The sequence below is a fragment of the Aulonocara sp. 'chitande type north' Nkhata Bay genome, linkage group LG7, assembly GCF_057382095.1.
Source record: "Aulonocara sp. 'chitande type north' Nkhata Bay isolate Kocher_YH1m ecotype deep benthic linkage group LG7, A_spYH_male_GT1.1, whole genome shotgun sequence".
NCBI lineage: Eukaryota > Metazoa > Chordata > Actinopteri > Cichliformes > Cichlidae > Aulonocara > Aulonocara sp. 'chitande type north' Nkhata Bay.
In genome coordinates, this window is record NC_141350.1 from 6,664,208 (window position 1) to 6,682,490 (window position 18,283).

The following is an 18,283-nucleotide window of genomic DNA, read 5'->3' on the forward strand; positions in this document are numbered from 1 at the left end:
TTCTATCAAAGACTTTCTGTTTTCTCTTCAACCATTTACCAAAGCTGAACAACAGCTTAGCAATAGTCCCATGTTTCCCAGAGGACAGTCCTATCCACTTGTGCTGGGAGACCGTCTGTTCACAGGCCCTTGTAAGCTCACAGGGCATCATCAATAGAGACACAGGCAACGTTGAACCATAAGCTGACTGGCCTGGGAACAGAGGTGTAGCTCTGAACAAAGTACTGGGATAATGATGAGAAAATGCTACCATGAGAAAATAGTTTACACTGGAGAGCCGGAGGGGTAAAATACTTAACACCAGACTTAAAGAAAATGTTTAGGTGTTGATCCAGTTTCCCAGTTAGGCTGATGAGCTTTCTGTGCTTGCTTCTCAGCATGAGAGGAAGCCTTTGAGCTGAAAAGGATGCCCACATACTCCACTGTTAGCATTGTTGTCATAACAAAATGGGACTTCTTCTGTAATGTCCAGAAATGTCTTCTGCATTTACAGTTCAAGCTTTGCTCCTCACATTTTTCTCATAGACCTCCCTAGCTCTCAGTCATAAAGCTTATTTGCTGGTACTAAAGGTAAATTTGAAAAATGTTTGTCAATGTTTAAAACAAATCTTGCTAATGTTACACTATTATTAATTAAACCGTAATTTCCACCTGTATTTATGATTTACTCAGTCTAAACTGCAGTGTCCACACACTACAACAGTTACATGTCAGTCAGTGCAAACATTGAACTTCTGTGTTTTTTGTTATTGTATCTGTAACAATAATAGATGCATAAAGATGGAAAGCTGAATTGCGCTTACTTGTCTTATTGACTCAATGTTGCACTTCACAACTTACCATGCTATCTCTATCAAATCTTATTTCAGCTTCAGCCTAAATGGTCAATACAATACTGTGTACAGGGTAGTTAACAAATCATTGTGTTTAAAGCATGATACAAATAAATAAAAATAAATTACTTAAACTGTTCCATAAACTAGCTAATATGTCATTCCTTGAGGTCACACTGAAGTCACAGTCGAGTAATCTTGGGTAACAGATTTGTGCAGAAATATCTGTACGTGAAAACCAAGCAGCTTAAGAAATTCTTAATGTAAGACCCAGACTGAGACAAGTTAAAAGGACAGGGTGGGAAGGCTGAGAGGACAAGAGACATTCAAAGGAAAAAAATTTAATTCCAAGCTCTCGTCCACTTTCCTTTAAGATTTTAAGGACACAACAGTACTCCATCCTGAGATATGCTAAGTTTTCAAATAATAGATTATTAGGAATCACATCACTCATGCAAAAATAATATTTTATGTTGGACTAATTGTGTCATCATTAGCATTTTTCATAGATTTGGCTGAAGCAACATTGGTTCATTCCTTGAGTTAGGAACCTTTTCAATAGTACATTATTGAAGCAGCATGTTTTCATCGTGACAGAGAACGGAAAAAAAGTCAGCAAAAAGGCTCTCTTCAAAAAACTTGGAAACGATTCATATACTTTAAGGAAGTACAAGAAAGCCTGCTTAAGAGAGTTTAGGCTGTGTCAAGAAAAAAGATAACCATACCAAATATGACTCGGGATAATCAATTTTTGGGCCATTCCTAATGCTGAGTAAGCCTTTGAGTTTGTTTATTTTCTATAAGGTATATTGCACTCACAATCACACCTATGGACAAGTTAACCTGACATGCATATCTTTGACTAAAGGAGAAACCTTGAATACCTGGAGATAACTGGCAATGCCACACAGATGGGCATTAGCTGGCTAGTGAGTTTAAGCCAGGAATCCCTTACTCTATGCACTGTCATGCCTTCCTACATTACATAGGTATAACTCAAATAAATGGCATTCCTAGAAACCAACAGCCCACAGCTAGTAGAAGTGGGGCTAATTTCAAAAGGAAGAATACCATATTGCAGATAATCTACATGATGCATGTGTGAAAGATTGGTGAGTTTCTTGCGGTAAGCCCCTCGATTGTCAGTATCATCAATGGCTCTCCCAAAGAGACAAGCTTCTTATTATTTTTCTCAAAGCTATCACCCTGTCCATACCGCTCATTCTGTTCCTGTCAGCAGTGCTGCTCATCAGACACCCCAGACACATTTTCTTTTCTTGTCTGCTCTCTCTTTTTTATATCTACACAATAGAAGAGATAATACTGATACAGTCTTGGTGTAACTTTGATGGTTTTCTGGTTTACATTGAATTTTCCAGCAGATCCCTCTTTTTGATCTTCAGTTTTCCCTAAACTTTTCAATTTGAAGATGTGAAAAGCGAAACATTAAAATTAAGACTACCTGTGTTAAAAATCAAAAATGTATTTCTGTTATTTCCATTCAATTAGTCTTTACTTTTCCACATCCATGGTGGCAAAGCTGCAAATAGAATTTGTAGAGACTAATTAGTGCTGCTCACACAAATGCCTTTCTGTTTCCAAGCTAGTGGGCTGCTGCATACATACCGAAAGGGTCCCTCAACTGAAAACATGCAATCATTGTATTGAGTCATGTGTGCAGAAGTGTGGAGCACTTTTTCAAATCAGTTGAAAAAGTGCTCCACCAACCCCTCATACCTGACAATTCTTGGTCAGCACTCTGCGTTTGGGATTTTTCTTGCATTACGCCACATGCACTTATTTGTTGCTTAACCTCTTAAGCCTCAAGCCTAACTCATCTCCTGCCTTTTCCCCCCGTATCAGGGAGCATTGGGGCTTAAGAGGTTAATAAGCTTTAAATGCAAAGACCATATTTATCTAAATGTACAGTAACTTCAATGATAATTCAGTGTGATCTATCACATGCTGTCAGAGAAACAGTAACCTTAAGCACTGCTTCATCACTATGTCCCCACTCAAACTAGAGTATTCCCTAACAGATCAGCTTAAAGAAGGGGATTTATGGATTTCAAGGGCTTTGAACTGATAGGAAACAGCATGCAAACAGCACTCTCATGAGTCAAATCCCACTCTTTAAAGATCAGTCCATTGATCGCAAACTCATCTCAAAGGTATTTTGTAGCCAGTGAATTTTGAAATTTCTTTGGCTTTGAAAACAAACTTGTTACAAAGCCAGTTTTTGACATCATGTTTGAAATATGCTACTTGTACTCGATCAGGCAAGCCAGACCTATGGAGGGGTGAAAAGCCTTCTCTCATAGAGTCCTGTTGAAGCTGAGCAAAGAAAAAAAAATCTAAATAAAAAAAAACCCCTAAAAATTGTACATGAAAGCAAGAAATCTTGATAAATAAACAGAAAGACAGAGTTTAAGAAAAATCTGTTTTCAAATTCCAGAGTGAGAAAGGTTGCTGTTTGACAGTCCCACAGAATCATTAATAGCCCATGGTCTGGAACACTGTAACTATACGTCTTTATCAGCTACACTGAGGCAAAAACATTAAATTGAGGATGTGTCACGATGCCTTGTGAAAGTAAAATATTGACCTACTTACTTTATATTTCTATAATGTCTTGTCTTTCAATGGAATCAATAGGAGAATTTTATTTTAGCATTTCTGACATTTTAACTCTTTATTCCTTTCAGAAAAAGGTCTCACACCACCTTGCATAATCAAAACATTTAGAAAGGTAGAATTGTTTATGCTGTCTGGGTTAAGTCTGAGATGAGTTATTTAACTTCTTAACTATGTTGTAACTTTAGAGGTTTATTTTAGCATTGAAAATCAGTGTGGGAGATATCACTTTTACAACACTGTGCCCAAACTGGAATGGTTCATGAATAATTGGAAACTTGACACCTTTGTGGGCTTTAACCTCCTAGGACCTGGCGTCCACATATGTGGACATCACATTTTGGGTTATTTACACCAAAATACTAAATTTTGCTCTACAAGGACCTGATATCCACTTACGAGGACATTATACTGCTACTGTTCTATCAAAATTTTAAACGAATATCTTCATATGTGGCTCTCATTTTTCTTAGAAACAAAAATTAGGTTAAAAAAAATCTGGTAATTCTTTGTTTTTACATTCATCAGGTCCCAATCAGCCCAAATATCAAAGATAAATTAAAAATGCATGCCGTGAAAGAGTTCGGGTCTTAGGAGGTTAAAGCAGTTCAATCAGGTCATCTCAGTATAGAAACAATGTTAGTGAAGGTCACAAATGATATTCGTATGGCCTCTTATCTTTGTGTTTGTCCTGCTAGACCTCAGCACAGCATTCAATACTGTTGATCTTGATTTTTTCTTACAACCATTAGAGCATACCATAGATATTAAAGCTATTACATTGCAGTTGTTTGAATTATATCTGAGACTCAAATTTGTTCATGCAAATGGTGAGTCTTTCTCATATGCTAAGGTTCATTATGGAGTTCCACAGGGTTCCGTGCTAGAACCAGTTCTATTTACATTATACAGGCAGTATGAAGGCGAAATATACATCTTCACTTCTATGCAGATGATACCCAGATTTCATCCATGAAGCCAGATGACACACACTACTTTATATCCATCACCAGAATGAAGGCAGTATTTTTGATTTGGACTTCAGGGTAATCTTAAATGTATTATCCCACTCAGAATTAATGGACTACTTCTTTGCCAACAATTGATCATTGCAGTCATTTTCAAGAGAAAGAAAATGAGAGTTCATCGTGTACTCCATTGTAAAGATTGTATACTTTTTTTTCTCATACTACTACCGTATTAAATTTAATTTTAGCTTTGGGTTGAAGATTCTCTGCGTCATTCTTTGAATCTTACATGAAGCTAAATACTAACTAATAACACCTTCTTCTTACTTTAGACTTAGACTGGATATATATTTCACTTTTCTTTCATTTATCTAATAAATATGCTGCAAGTTATACCGACAACATATAAAATGTAGTGCAGGTCTAATATAACCTCGAGCCTGTGTAAAAATAGGTAATAAAACCTCACATCACCAATAATGCCATTGGTGTAGATCAGAAAAATCCGCAGATCACCTCATGGCTATCAAAGAATGACTTAATTAGGACACTTTTTGAGGTTAGGTTGGTATTAGTGGGCTTCACTTTAAGGAAATCTAGCTCACTTAACCAATGTCCTTATGAGGAAGGTTTTGCGTGTCCTTGCCGGTAAATCGCGCGCGTGCTCCTATGCATACGTGTGAAAGAAAACTAGAGACTGAGTGGGGTAGAGAGGGTCACAGGGAGACACGGAGAGAAAAAGGGGTACGGTACAGGCTGCATCTTCAGCCAACGAGAGTTGGCATTCCCATGCAGAAGGAACAAAGAGGGGGGAAACGGGTGGAGGTGGGTGGGGGAGTAAAGCGCCGAAGAGTGAGGTGAGGCAGAGCTCATTCAGTGGGATCGTTGAGCTGCGGAGCTCCTCGGATTTTACTAACAGAAAATCCCTGTTTGGTCTGTGAAGCGCTCCTGTCTTGGAACGCGGTGCGCTCTGAATCTCGCGGTGGCAGCCCCTCTCTGAAGCTGATGAAATAAGGTCCTGTACGGGGACAGCACCAAAAACTTTTTTTCGCCGCGATTTGCTGCAAAGGTAAGACAATGATTGGCATTTATTTTAAACATGCAAATAGCATACGTAAACACAAACAGGTTGATTATTAACGAGTGAGTGGCTTTTCTTTGGCGTCACATCCAGTTGGTTGTTCATCACCACAACTTACAGGTAAACATAAGTAATTGCTTTGAGAAACGATTACAGGTGCACCTGATATACATGCTAGTAGGTAAACCATTTCAAAAAGCTAATTGGTTGACAGATTTCCATCTCTCCCCCTTTTCATTAACATTTTTGTTTGTTTGTTTGTTTGTTTGTTTTTACATTCATATCGCAGCTACTCCAAAGGTAAACTGACAACCTGCAGTGAAAAGTCCCACAAGGCCGACCGTCAACAATAAGCTTGAGCTGCAGATTAAATTGCAGCAGTGAAAAGGGCTAAATATGCTCATATTTCTCTTCGGATCGCGAAAATGCCAAATGTTAAATGAAAGTCGGTTGGACGAGATGTAGATAAACGATGTAAAGAAACATTACAGTGGACGGTTAAAAATAAACCCGGCTTTGCGATGGTCAACACTTTGATACCTAACATTTCTGGACACAATTCTGAGGATGGCCCGTGATTATTCTAATAATAATTATCAGAATCAGAATCAGAATACTTTATTGATCCCTGGGGGAAATTATTTTTTGTTACAGTGCTCCATTTTAAACCAACATTAAGACAAGACAGACAATACGCTAACTAAGAATAGTACAATATATACATATATATACATACATACATACATACATAAGTCACTTATAAATAAATATTTGGAAAAGAAACATGTGTAGTTGTAGCAGCAAACAGTGTGTTAAGTGGATGCGTTGTACAGGGAGATGGCCACAGGCAGGAATGATTTCCTGTGTCGTTATTATTCTAATTAACTGGCAGCTGAGCCAAAAACAGCACTCTGTGAAGGTGGCTGCCCTTGTTTTCCTTCATCCAAACGCAAAACGATTCCCATTTTATTATTGTTTAGAGAAATTCAGATGGGTTAAGCGCAAATCACATAGAAAAAGTAGATTTTATTGTAAATAGGTGCTGTGACATATTTTTTACAGTTCCATTATAAATTTTGGTTTGACACCAGGTGTAACTGCGTACTAATTAACAAACCGTGTTTTTCTTGTGTGGCCTGTGTAGTGATTCTGAAGAAAAAGCCAACAAGTTGTAGCCTGTGTTGCAGCTTCTTATAAAGTATTTTATTGTGGAAAATCTATTCGTAGCCTCGTAGAGGTGTCATGTGTCGGCAGCCTCTTGCATTTACAAGACGACCATGCATTTGAGTAATATATGAACTCCTCCCTTAAAAAAAAAACAAAAAACAAAAAACCCGAAAATATCTTATAGCGAGCTGTCGCCTCCCACCCCTTTCCCCCCTTCTTACCTTTGGATACAAACGCCACCCCATCTGAAACCAATCCTTGCAGCACTCTTCCTTATGATATTAAAAGGAATGCACATGGGCGTTGGGGTGTGAGCACACACAAACACACAGTTTTCCAATCGCACTATCAATGTCACCATGGAAACCAATTCTCTTGGCACTCTCAGTTGATCGCCTTCTGCATTAATCTTGGATGGTCTTGAAAACGGTTACAGGGTTGTTTATGGATGCTTCTGTCAAAAGCATGTTGATCAAACCTAGACAGGGTTTGGCGCTTCGCCTGAGTGCAGATAAGTCTATATGTTTGGGTTTAATGGGCATGTTTTCTTCCATCGGTGGGCCTTGTGAGAGGAACTGGCTGTACCATGAGGAGACATGATCGCTGAGGTCTTGACCTTCATTGTAATTGCTACGAGAATCTGTAAAGCAACTGTTCATGCAGCTGATCCATATTGGCAAACTATTGCACTGTGGCATTTTTCTGCCTTGCATGACTGAACCTGTCACACATTCAAGGCAAACCCACACATGCAGCTGGGGGAGGGAGGGGGGATCATTTATATTTGCAAGCATATGTCTTTATCATGTCATGCAGTTTCACACTGTGAAGTGCAGCCATAGCATTTCACATAAATGAAAATTTGCATCCACATCAATGTTTGTATGATGCATATATTTAGCATCCACTTATACAGAAGAAATTAATTACACGTTTTGTAGGCACTGTATCTGTCAGTTCAATTTTGAATCTTCCTTTCCTGCATTTGTTAGGAATTAATTAGGATCAAAAACTAATTATTTCTAGGGTGTTTATGATTTTTTGTTACAAGACAGGAAAAGGAATTTTCTCTCTTTCTGTGCTTTTCAGCTTATAGAAATGGTCAAAGTAACACTGTTGAAAAGACAAATATTGCAACTTTAAAGACAATTTTGCAATGACTATCAAAAATGTAAAATTTTAATAAATATGTTTAAAATATGTTTTAACTCTCGGAAGTTTGGAAGCTCAAAACATGTAACAAAGGAGTTGCCAGTTGTCATGCATGTGCACGCACACACAAAAAACACGCAGTACAGACACACACATGCACATCAAAGTTCCTGCAGCATGGCCAATCTTGCTCTAGAAGTGAAACAAGTCAAAAGTATATTTTGCCAAAGCTGTTATCCTTAACATCTGTCAAGTGCTACTTTAATTAGTGAAGACAACATTCGTTGCCCTCAGGGCAGGACAGATGTTTAGGTTAACACTCACATACACATACACGCTCACATTGTTGTGGAGAAACCGGCTGAAGGCAAATCATGGCGCCTTGTCAAAAAATCCATGCGTCGATTGACTGATATCTTCTTCAGGGACTATCCTCTTTAGTGCAAATTAAATTCCACCAATCAATCTCAATAGTTTTGAAACTTGATAAAGATCTGTTGTGCTTCAGAATTATTAGAGAAGGAATCCAGTAGATAGATTTTTTTAATGTACTCAGTTGACTGGGAACAGTGGACCAACTAAGCAGTCAGCAGTATTTAGACATGAACTGATTCAAAGAAAATTCAAGCTATGTGGTGGAATAAATAAAAACAAACAAAAACAAACAAACAAACAGGTGAAAAATCACCCACTGAAATCCAAAGCACTTTAGTTTTTGCCAGACAAACTGAGGTTTTACACTGTGAGAAGTGTGAGGTAGAGTGCGAGAGAGTTAACATGTGGGAGTAATAGGAAGATAAAATGCTGGGGAGGACAGAGAGTAATACATAGAAGGCTTTGTTTTTAAATTGATAAATGATGGAGTGGGTGAGCAAGGGAGAAGGTGGGGTTGTTTCCCCTCCTTGAGACCGAGATACATTTTTCAGAGAAAAATGTATCTCGAAGCACTTGTTACCTGTCTGGGGCTGGGCAAGTCAGACCTGTTCTCTTATCTGTTTGGAAAGGCTTGATTGAAGACACTGAGAACAAGTGTGATTTAGAATGGGATGAAAAAGGAGGTGGAGAACGTGATGAGAAATGTGGAAGAATGAAGGAAAACTGATGGTAGATGAAGAAAAAAGAAAGAGAGGAAACAGGTGAACTAGAGACCAGTCCACAGCAGGAGGACATCCACAGAGATGTGTACCTGTGTCCATGTGTGGTTGTGTGTCTCCATTCACCCAGCTTCTCTGTGGTCTCGCTGGCAGTCTGTGGCATCTAGTGCTTGAGTAATCCTCCTGGGAACATTCAAAAGCTGCCAAAGTGCCATCCAGCTCCTCTTTTCACTCTTTACCACCCGTGCTTGTCTATCTCTATCTCTATCTCTCTATCTCTCTTTTTACACTCATTCAGCACTCCCCCTTTTCTTTCTCTAGCTGTTGCTTTTATTCCAGTCCTTCCAAATTACAGTAATATCACCCAATTTCATTTTTTTACTCAATTTTACTGTATTTGTTTGCCAACTTTTCTCTCTGGGCTTTGAATCGTGATTTGTCTTTTTCTTGTAACTCTATCACAGCTGTGAGTCTTCCCAATATGGGGAAGAAGGTGATTCATCATCTGTTTTTTTTCCTTTCCCTCTTGTAGTTCTGCCTATAGAACCAATGTTTTGGTTCTCAGAGAGCTGGACAGTTAAGCCTTTCCCATGGGATGACCAAACAAAGAGCCCAGCTCCCTTCACTTCTGTATGACTGCACAGGAACACAATCATAGGCATTCACTAGCGGGACTGCTGCTGGGCAGCAAAATGATAGATCTCTGCTGGCCACGAATGAGGCACTTCTTCATTTTTGCAATAAGACACCAATATAAACTGCCCAATTAATCTCTGATGATGTGCAGGAGAAGAAGCAAAACCACCCACGTGGTGCCATTTAAGTTTACAGTTTATCTCATGTAATGTAAATTTTGTCTCAGAATAATATTTTGTACTGCTGGACTAGAATTCTCCTTAATGAGGGTTCTGACAGCAGAGGTAAAGAAAGACACCTTAACTCCATCATACAAAAACAATACAGTGAAAAAAGTTTACATTTATTTAAATATAGTAAAATTAATTGTACAGTATTATTAGAATTTCTGCCATCACAGCGTAAGGCCTCTGTATATGTGCTGGAAAGGTGCTCTATAGGCTACCCATAAACAGCAACAAAGTAAAATGGTGCTACTTTATGTACTTTTTTGTGCTTTGCAGGCTGGTACATTGCCTCATTGCTACACTATTGTGAAATAAAAAAATTGTAATAGTGGCTTATTAAAATTCATATCATGTAATTAGATGTCATTTTAGCCTTCTAGTGTAATTTAGTGCTTGCAATGTTCTTGGCCCTGTGGCCCATTACTAAACTATCTGAATTTTGGGTTTGGTCCCATCTGGTAGACATGGGTCAGAAGTTATTGTTAGACTATCAAGGATGCGTACTGAAAGTCTGCCAGTGCCATCACATTCTGAAAGTTACATAAATACAGATAAGTTTCCTCACATACTGACTTGATCTGCTCTGCCTATTATATGCAAATCTGCAGTTTTCGATTCCTGTTTTGACCTATATTCTGCATCATATTAGATAACTGCTCATAATTAATATTGGAGGTCACCACACTAGCTGGGGGGGGGGGGGGGGTGCGCACATGAGGTTTGAGTCAGCATTTACTGGTACAGCAAAGGCCTCATCCCTCCCACTCGCTTCATCACTGCCACTGTCCTCCTCCTTGCAAAAACTTCAAACCACCCACATCCCATTGGCACCTGCTACATTGCAATTCAGGTCAGCAGGGGGAGTCACAAAATTACTCCAATAGTGATTGGTAAAGGGAAGAAGAGGCAGGATAGATGGGGTCTCATTTTCTTTCTTTTTTTTTTCCTTCCTGGCACCAAAGACCATGCCACTATGAACAATCATCCCATTGTGTGGCGACAAAAGAAACATAATTGAAGCAGATTTAGAGCTCAAAACAAATAAAAGACTTCATCTGAACAGTGATTTATCGTGACAGATTCACACTGATTATCAGATGGAGCTCCTTTTGGTTTATACAACAGCTTTGTTAACTTGATGTCAGATGCCTTTGCATTTTGCAGAAAGTAGCATCCAATCACAAAAATGCTCTACTTTCAATAACAATATTCCATTAATCTGTAGATTGAGACTTTCAAAAACAGTTATGTGTAACTAAAAATATGCCAAAGGGCCTTCTAACTGTTAAAATACATTAATAACAAACATTTTTGTTTAACCTGTCTTTAGGTTTAGGAAAAGTCTCTCGTATCCCACTGGATGCTCCTTTTGCTGTTTACATTTGTCTACCTATCATTTCTATGTTTGATACTTGAAATCCATGTTTTGGAAATCAAATCTTACTGAAACTCAAAGGGGGAAAAACATAAAAATAACACAAAAACAACAAAGAAATTGTTTAATTGCCCATTTCACCCACTACCCCTCCCAGTCTCACCCACCTTCCTCTTCCTTTGCCCCTTTTTACTATTCCACAAATCCTCAATTAAGTGCGTAATGGGCCTCAGAGGCAGGTTTGTGTGCTTCTTTGTTCAGCCTTGGGGGATCGACTGGCATTAATGTTCCTCTTGAGTATGTAAATAGCCTGAGCTGTGGGAGCGCAAAGCAGAGCTGCTACTTGTCTACTTAATCGCAGCGAGCTCCATCACTTTCGGACATTTTAGGGAGCTGAAGCAAGACATGCATGAGAACTTCAGCACTAAATACAATACCCACACTTAGAAGAGTAACCTCAGCACCCATGTCCACCCCCCAATTCTTCCGGAACCCCCCCTTCTTTTTTTTGCTCTCTCTCTCCTGATTCCCTCAGGACCCTTTACTCTCACCCTTTCTACCTAACTCCCCCCCAGACCTGGCAGTGGCCCTCACCCCTCCTACTTACACAACTCCCTGACCAATCCTTCCTCTGCATGTGTGCTGCTCCCCACTGCTCAGCCTATCCCATCTTGACAAGCTCCAGTCGATAGACCCTACAGTCTAGTTTTGTTTACTTCACCCACTTGTCCAGCGGAACACACAACAATTGTGTCCATTGCCTGTTTGTCAGCCCCCTTTTCAGAACTAAGAGAGGAGAAAGAGAGGGTGGGGGGGGATGAAAAACAAAAATGGAGGCAACAATTAAGTTTTCCCTCCTCCCCATGAACCCTGTGCGAGCGGTTTCCCAGCTCTATATTCTGTGAACTAACTTGGAGGCCTGTAAAGTGGCCCATTATTCTAGTAGGGTTGGCGTGTTCCAAGAGCGGATTGCCTCAATGGCCGATGAGCACAGAGAGGGTTTTGTTAGCAGCGTTTGGCTCACCACATTATGCACTGGTTAATTAGGAGCTCTATCTATCTATCTATCTATCTATCTATCTATCTATCTATCTATCTATCTATCTATCTATCTATCTATCTATCTATCTATCTATCTATCTATCTATCTATCTATCTATCTATCTATCTATCTATCTATCTATCTATCTATCTATCTATCTATCTATCTATCTATCTATCTATCTATCTATCTATCTATCTAGTCTTCTAGATATATAGACATATAACCTGAAATCAACGTCTACCATGTAACATTTATGGATTACACAGACCTGTTGGTACATTCCCACTGACATCTTTGGGAATCCTTGTTTCCTCGTCCTGAAATCCAAAGCAAGTTTACGATCTTCTCGCAGGCTACGATTTTTATGCATGTGGGATTTATGACAGTGGAAAATTGCTGAAAATTATTTTGCCCAGAGCCTATGATAATGATTGACTGCCACTATATGCTGGCTTCAATAATTAGGTTGTGGAAAAAGTCTATGAGAGAGTGCTCACCCTCTACGGCATTCCTTTGCTGCCTGTGACTGAATACATATTTACATAAGTTTGACAAAGTGTGCATGACTTTAAAGGAAAAAAGATGAACCAAAGAGTAGCAGGAGACTCCATGTGGCTTCACGTGTAAAAAGTGTTAGTAGTAAGCAACAGCTAGCTCCTGCTTTTCAGATTCAAAGACATGGCTCTGAAAGAAGAGCGATAGTAAAGTGCTTCTTTATCTTTACTAATTGTAAATTTGTAAAATTCTGTTTATTTCAAAAAATACCTAAAATACTCCAGTTCATGGAACCAGGACCAAAAAAAGCTCAAGATAATCTGCCTTGGCTGAAAATATCCCGTACTGTATCAGTATCTTGTATGTGTGTGAGGAAGAAAAGAAGAGAGAAACTTAGGTAGAGACAGAGACCGATGACAGGAAAACAGATATATGCTGAGACACTGAAAGTGAGCAGCTGACAGCTCGGTCACACTTCCCTGCTCTCCTGATATGCTTCCATATTGCATCCCTGATGATGTGCATTTTCCTCTGGACACACACAAACATAGAATGTTCTTAGTAGATTATTACATTTTCAACTAATGAGCACATCTTACCGAAATGTGATTTTGCTAAGAACACTGTAACGGCCATGTGTACATACATCTATTTCAAGTTTTATATGCAGATAACATATGGCACATTTCCAAGAAGTACAAGCATTTCATTTGGTTGCACAGATACTAGGCACTGGTTTCATTGTTGAAGACAGTTATACCTGCGGTATTATTATCTTACTGTTAGAGGTTAAAATGATTTCCATGCTGTTTTTAAGCAAAATTTAATATAGACTTCTAAAATTTTAACCAGACTTTTCTTGTTATTTAAATGATCCAATTCATATAACATATAAAAATCTACACAAAATATTTGTCTTTAGGACTGAGTCATATGCTAGCGTAGGTACAAAATGTGCACGTGGTATCTTGGCTGAGCTGGATGATGTAATGAGCTGTATGTGTGCAGGCATGCCCTTTCAGGCAACGCTGCAGGGTGGTGTGGGGAAATCAGGGTAATGGCTACTGTTTCAGGCTATGCTCAGTCCCTATAGGCTGCACTGTTTAATTAGAGAGAGAACATCCATCCTCCTTTGTCCTCTTATTGGCAAATCCAGACCCGGACTTTAACCCCCCTCACCCAGCCTTTGATTCATGGAACATGACCAGCAGACGTTTTCATTGTTGACAATGGCATTCCATATTCAAAAACAATTTTACGTGCATCCTGTCATTTTAATTCATTTCAATTTTAGAGTGTGTCAGGTGAGTCTAGTGATGTATGAAACATGATTTGCGCAGTAATCCAATTTCACAGGGCCAGCTGCCTAACACAGATGTCAGCTCGTCATGTGTCCACAGATAACGTGCTAACAAAAAAGCCCCTTGCCTACAGTAAATGTGGAGACATGCTGCTCTTCAAGTGATTACTCTCCCCTTCACCTTTGCTGTTTTCTTATTCGCTTGCCATTCCTTTCCTTTGTCTCCATCCTTACCTCCATCAGTGACGCCCCCCGTTCCCTCGCCCTTCCCCCACTGCATTGTTATGGATCCATCTCGATGTGGCATTCTTGCCATTTAACCCCTCCCCTCTTCCCTGTCATCTGCCTCTCAGCCATGTAGCGGGTACATTATAGCTGTTTGTAGTAGGGGGTGGGGTTGTCCTGCCTTACTGGCTCATTTAATGAGCTCCGGTGGGGATCGGACCAACGGCATGAAAAGCTGTGTGTTGAAAAATGGGATGTTCTGTTAAACAGATGCGCCTCTGCTAATGATAGTGCTGTAGCCTCACTTCATATACAGCATGAACACAGAAACACTCTTAGGAGGCGGGAAATGTGTGTAACCCATCATCTGGGAGGTTTGGAGCGGTAGAGTGAGAGCATCTCAGGTGACTCTTCTTTTTTTGTGAACTTAGAAAAGAGTTGGAGAGTTGGATAGCTTGTAATGAAGGAGCGGTCACTACATAGCTGAAATTTTCACAGTTAAGAGTCTAAGAAGAATGTGAGTCATAAAAACTGAGACTTGGGTTATGAATGTGAGAGGTTTGAGAATAGCTGTTTGATGTTCGGCCTTTTTAAATAATAAAAATCATCCAACATACTCTGGGGTGTCACTACGTGTCCAGCAGTAAAGAGGTTGGGTGAAATAGATACCATCAGACTAAATTCCCTGTCAGATATTATCCAGATGAATTGAAGTCACCTCATTCATTCCTGTGACAACCATGATTCTGCATAATGGGCCGTTAGGACTTAATTACAGTGGGACTTTTTCGCATGTGCGATCTATAGAGACTCCAACACAAGCTTCGGGATTCTCAGAGACTCTCCTAATGACTGCCTCATTATGGACACAGAGTTGTGCTAAACAAAAGGAAACCTTAGGGAATGCTCCTTTATGCACTGCCAAGATGGCGATACACTGTGATTTTAAAATATAATGAGAAAAATGGGAAATTTGAAAAGAGAAAATCTGTCTTACAGCTACTGAATACAAGAAATTGAGAATTGTATCTCTCAGGAAGGACATTAATTGAAGAGGAGAGTCATCACTGTATTTGTTGGAAGCACTGAAAGACAAAACTGACAAGCTCCAGTCTGTGAATTCACGTAAAAATATTGGTACAATTATGACAAGTATGACTTTTTTGAGCTCCTTATAGTTTCAGTATGGGCAGTAACACCATGTGACAATCTCAGGGTCAGCTGTGGTAAGTACTTGGTAGTCTGTCAGTATTTGGGAGATCTGTGCTAAGACCGGAGGCTGGGTCACTGACCGTGGTACTGAATACCAGTGCTTAGGCCTACAAAGGCAGGATGCCCATATGTTTTTAAGGATACCCCTGTTATTGTCACCAGATCTGCAGCACTATATTGATAACAACACGCTTTACATTTCTGTTGCTTTTCTCTTATTTGACTGTGAGTAAAACTTCACAATTGCAGAAAAGTTTCCTCAGAATTTCCTTTAGAACACGTCACCTGCTTTCCAGTTAGTGATTAGTGACTTTGATGAATTTCAGCATAAATATATTTTATTCATGTTCACATACATTTACCTTTGTGTCTTTCTTGTGACTATAAGCTCACTGCAGGGTTAAATTTGAATAGGCCTAACACAACTTTTTAAGTGTCCCACTGAGTGACTGTACACCTACTCTTTTAAATTAACAGAATTGAGAAAATTTAGGATCACCAACACTAAAATGGGAATGTCAGAGGTGTAGCATGCTTTGGAAAACAACATTCAGAAACAGCTGAGACACACAAATATGTAAAAAGACGATGTATAAAGATATTATGCAGAAAATACATAATCTTTAAAAATGTTTATTTGTTGGAGAATAGCATACTGACTGTGGAAGGAAAGCACAGTGTCAGTTGTGATTTGGGATTTGATATTTAACACATGCAGTTTTGCATCAGTATTGTTTTATTGGAACTTCCACTGATTACTTTTCCCTCTGTGGACATCTCTATCGATACCTGTCCCTGAACATATTAATCCCAACCATGTAGGGATGCATAATCTAGAGGTGCAGTGTGATAAAGCCTCTCTTTCTTTAGAGTCCTGGAAATTATCTCCCTCTTCTTATGCACAGCACAACCTGGAGTGTTTGCTGAGAGCTTCCTTTTGAGGGGCTGGTGGTGGTCACAGCTCCTAGGCAGCCAGTATGTGTGAGCTCATTTCTTCCCACTGTAATGCAAGTGACTGTGAGGCCCAAAGGGGGCAGATATATCCGGAGCCTGGCCCTGCTCTAGTTGCCTTTATATCACAACATATTGTGATGCACCAATCAAGAGAATGGGGATCGGGCTCCTCGAGAGACCAGTGGGAAACGTGTATAATGGGCCGTCTGTGCTATCACATGGATGATAACAGCCTGAATTTGACCAGTAATCACACAACCAGCCTCTAATGCAAACTTCTTTAGTTATTAGGTAGACATATTTTATGACTGGCACCATATGTCCACACTTACCGCAGTAGCTCAAAAATTATGAAGCAGCACAAAACACCTCATGAAGTTTGTTTAAATTTTTTTTGAATGCATGAATTTGTATTTTCTTTTAGGAGATAAAGATAAAACTTAAATCTTTTGAGCCATACATTCTCTTTATAGGGTGTTTGTGCAGGCAGTGTGTTTGTATGCTATGTATGTGTGTGGCTGTGAGCTTCCTCCTTCCCCTTCATCCTCTTCTCTAAACCACAGAGTGTTGCCAGGACAACCCCTCGTGGTCCTTGCTGCATCGCAGCAGCCCTCAATGCCAGCGCTCAGGGAACCTCCTTGCACTGGGAAGGCTGCATAAAATTGGGATAATCGCCGTCGATTATGGGACACAATGAGCTGCTGCTTCTGAAAGATTCATTCATCCTGGAAAAAGAGACTGTGGAGGGGGGCAAGAGAAAGGGGCGCCTTGGTCCCTCCGCTGCTCTCCCACGGTGGGCACAGGCATGACATCAGTGGCCTGAAAGAACTGGCATTCTGGACATGCCCACTGCACTCCCCTCTTGCTATACCCTTGCACCCCCTCTCATCTGAACCCCCCCCTCCTTTTCTTGCTCCTGCCAGTTTGGATGCAGCGCTTGGCCGGATGAGTTGGGGCCACTGCCACTGTTTGCGTGTGAAACAAAGCCCCTCAGAAGGAAGAGAGAGGAAGCAGAGAGCTTCACATGGTACCAGCCAAAAGCGGGGATGGCTGCCTCGGCCTTCCCCTCACAGGCCCCTCTTTTGGCTGAGAAGTGATGGTGCGACCCCAGTACCCCCTTCTCCCCTAGTGTCCCTCTTACTCCCCCTTGTAACCCCTTCTTCTCTGTCCTAGCCCCTTGCTCTCACCCCGAAACTGCACTCTTTTCGCGGGAGAGCCCTTTGAATGAGGATGACATGTTAAGGGATTTAGGATGAGTGATTTCTCATGACACAACCTTTACAGACAGAGATGGCATTCCTCTCGCTTTTGTTGTGTAGCTGGTCATTTGTTTGAAGAGGAAATAGCTTTCCAACACATTTCCCTAATTAGAATAATGTGATACTGCTCAATGCCATGTGAAGTCTCATGCTGCTGGGAGACTAGAGGGAAATCAGCGTGACAGCATCCTCACATGAATCACATAGGTCAATTGTGCTTTGGAGTTCAGTTTGGAGTTTTATTGACTATAGTCAATTAGATAGATAGATAGATAGATAGATAGATAGATAGATAGATAGATAGATAGATAGATAGATAGATTGATTAACCAGTGTATAATGTGGTGAACCACATATCCATCTGGTACTTGGATGTGTCTAGAAGCATGCTCTCTGTGGGGATTACAGTGTTTAGGGGATTTGAAACATAGGCTCTGATACTAGCTCCTCCTTCCATTTCTTCTTCTTAGTTATTTATTTACTTTTAGGTTTGTTGGCTGTGCGTCTGCGTATGATATGTGTGCACGTGTGAGATTCGTGAGTAGCTGGCCGTGGGTGTTGGTGGCAGTGGAGTCAAGGGGTAGGAGGTGGTGGTGGTGGAGGGGGGGTGGGCGGTGGGCGGTGGG

At 40.2% G+C, this 18,283-nt stretch overlaps 1 protein-coding gene across 1 annotated transcript in view; it reads left to right on the forward strand.

Annotated features, from left to right (window-relative positions):
- Positions 1–5,279: 5,279 nt before the first annotated feature.
- LOC147324423 (excitatory amino acid transporter 2-like) overlaps positions 5,280–18,283 on the forward strand; it is a 29,208-nt gene continuing 16,204 nt past the window's right edge. Inside the window, exon 1 of the mRNA XM_086298219.1 lies at positions 5,280–5,504. The gene's annotated coding sequence lies outside the window, so the exon portion shown is untranslated. The remainder of the gene's footprint in view (positions 5,505–18,283) is intronic.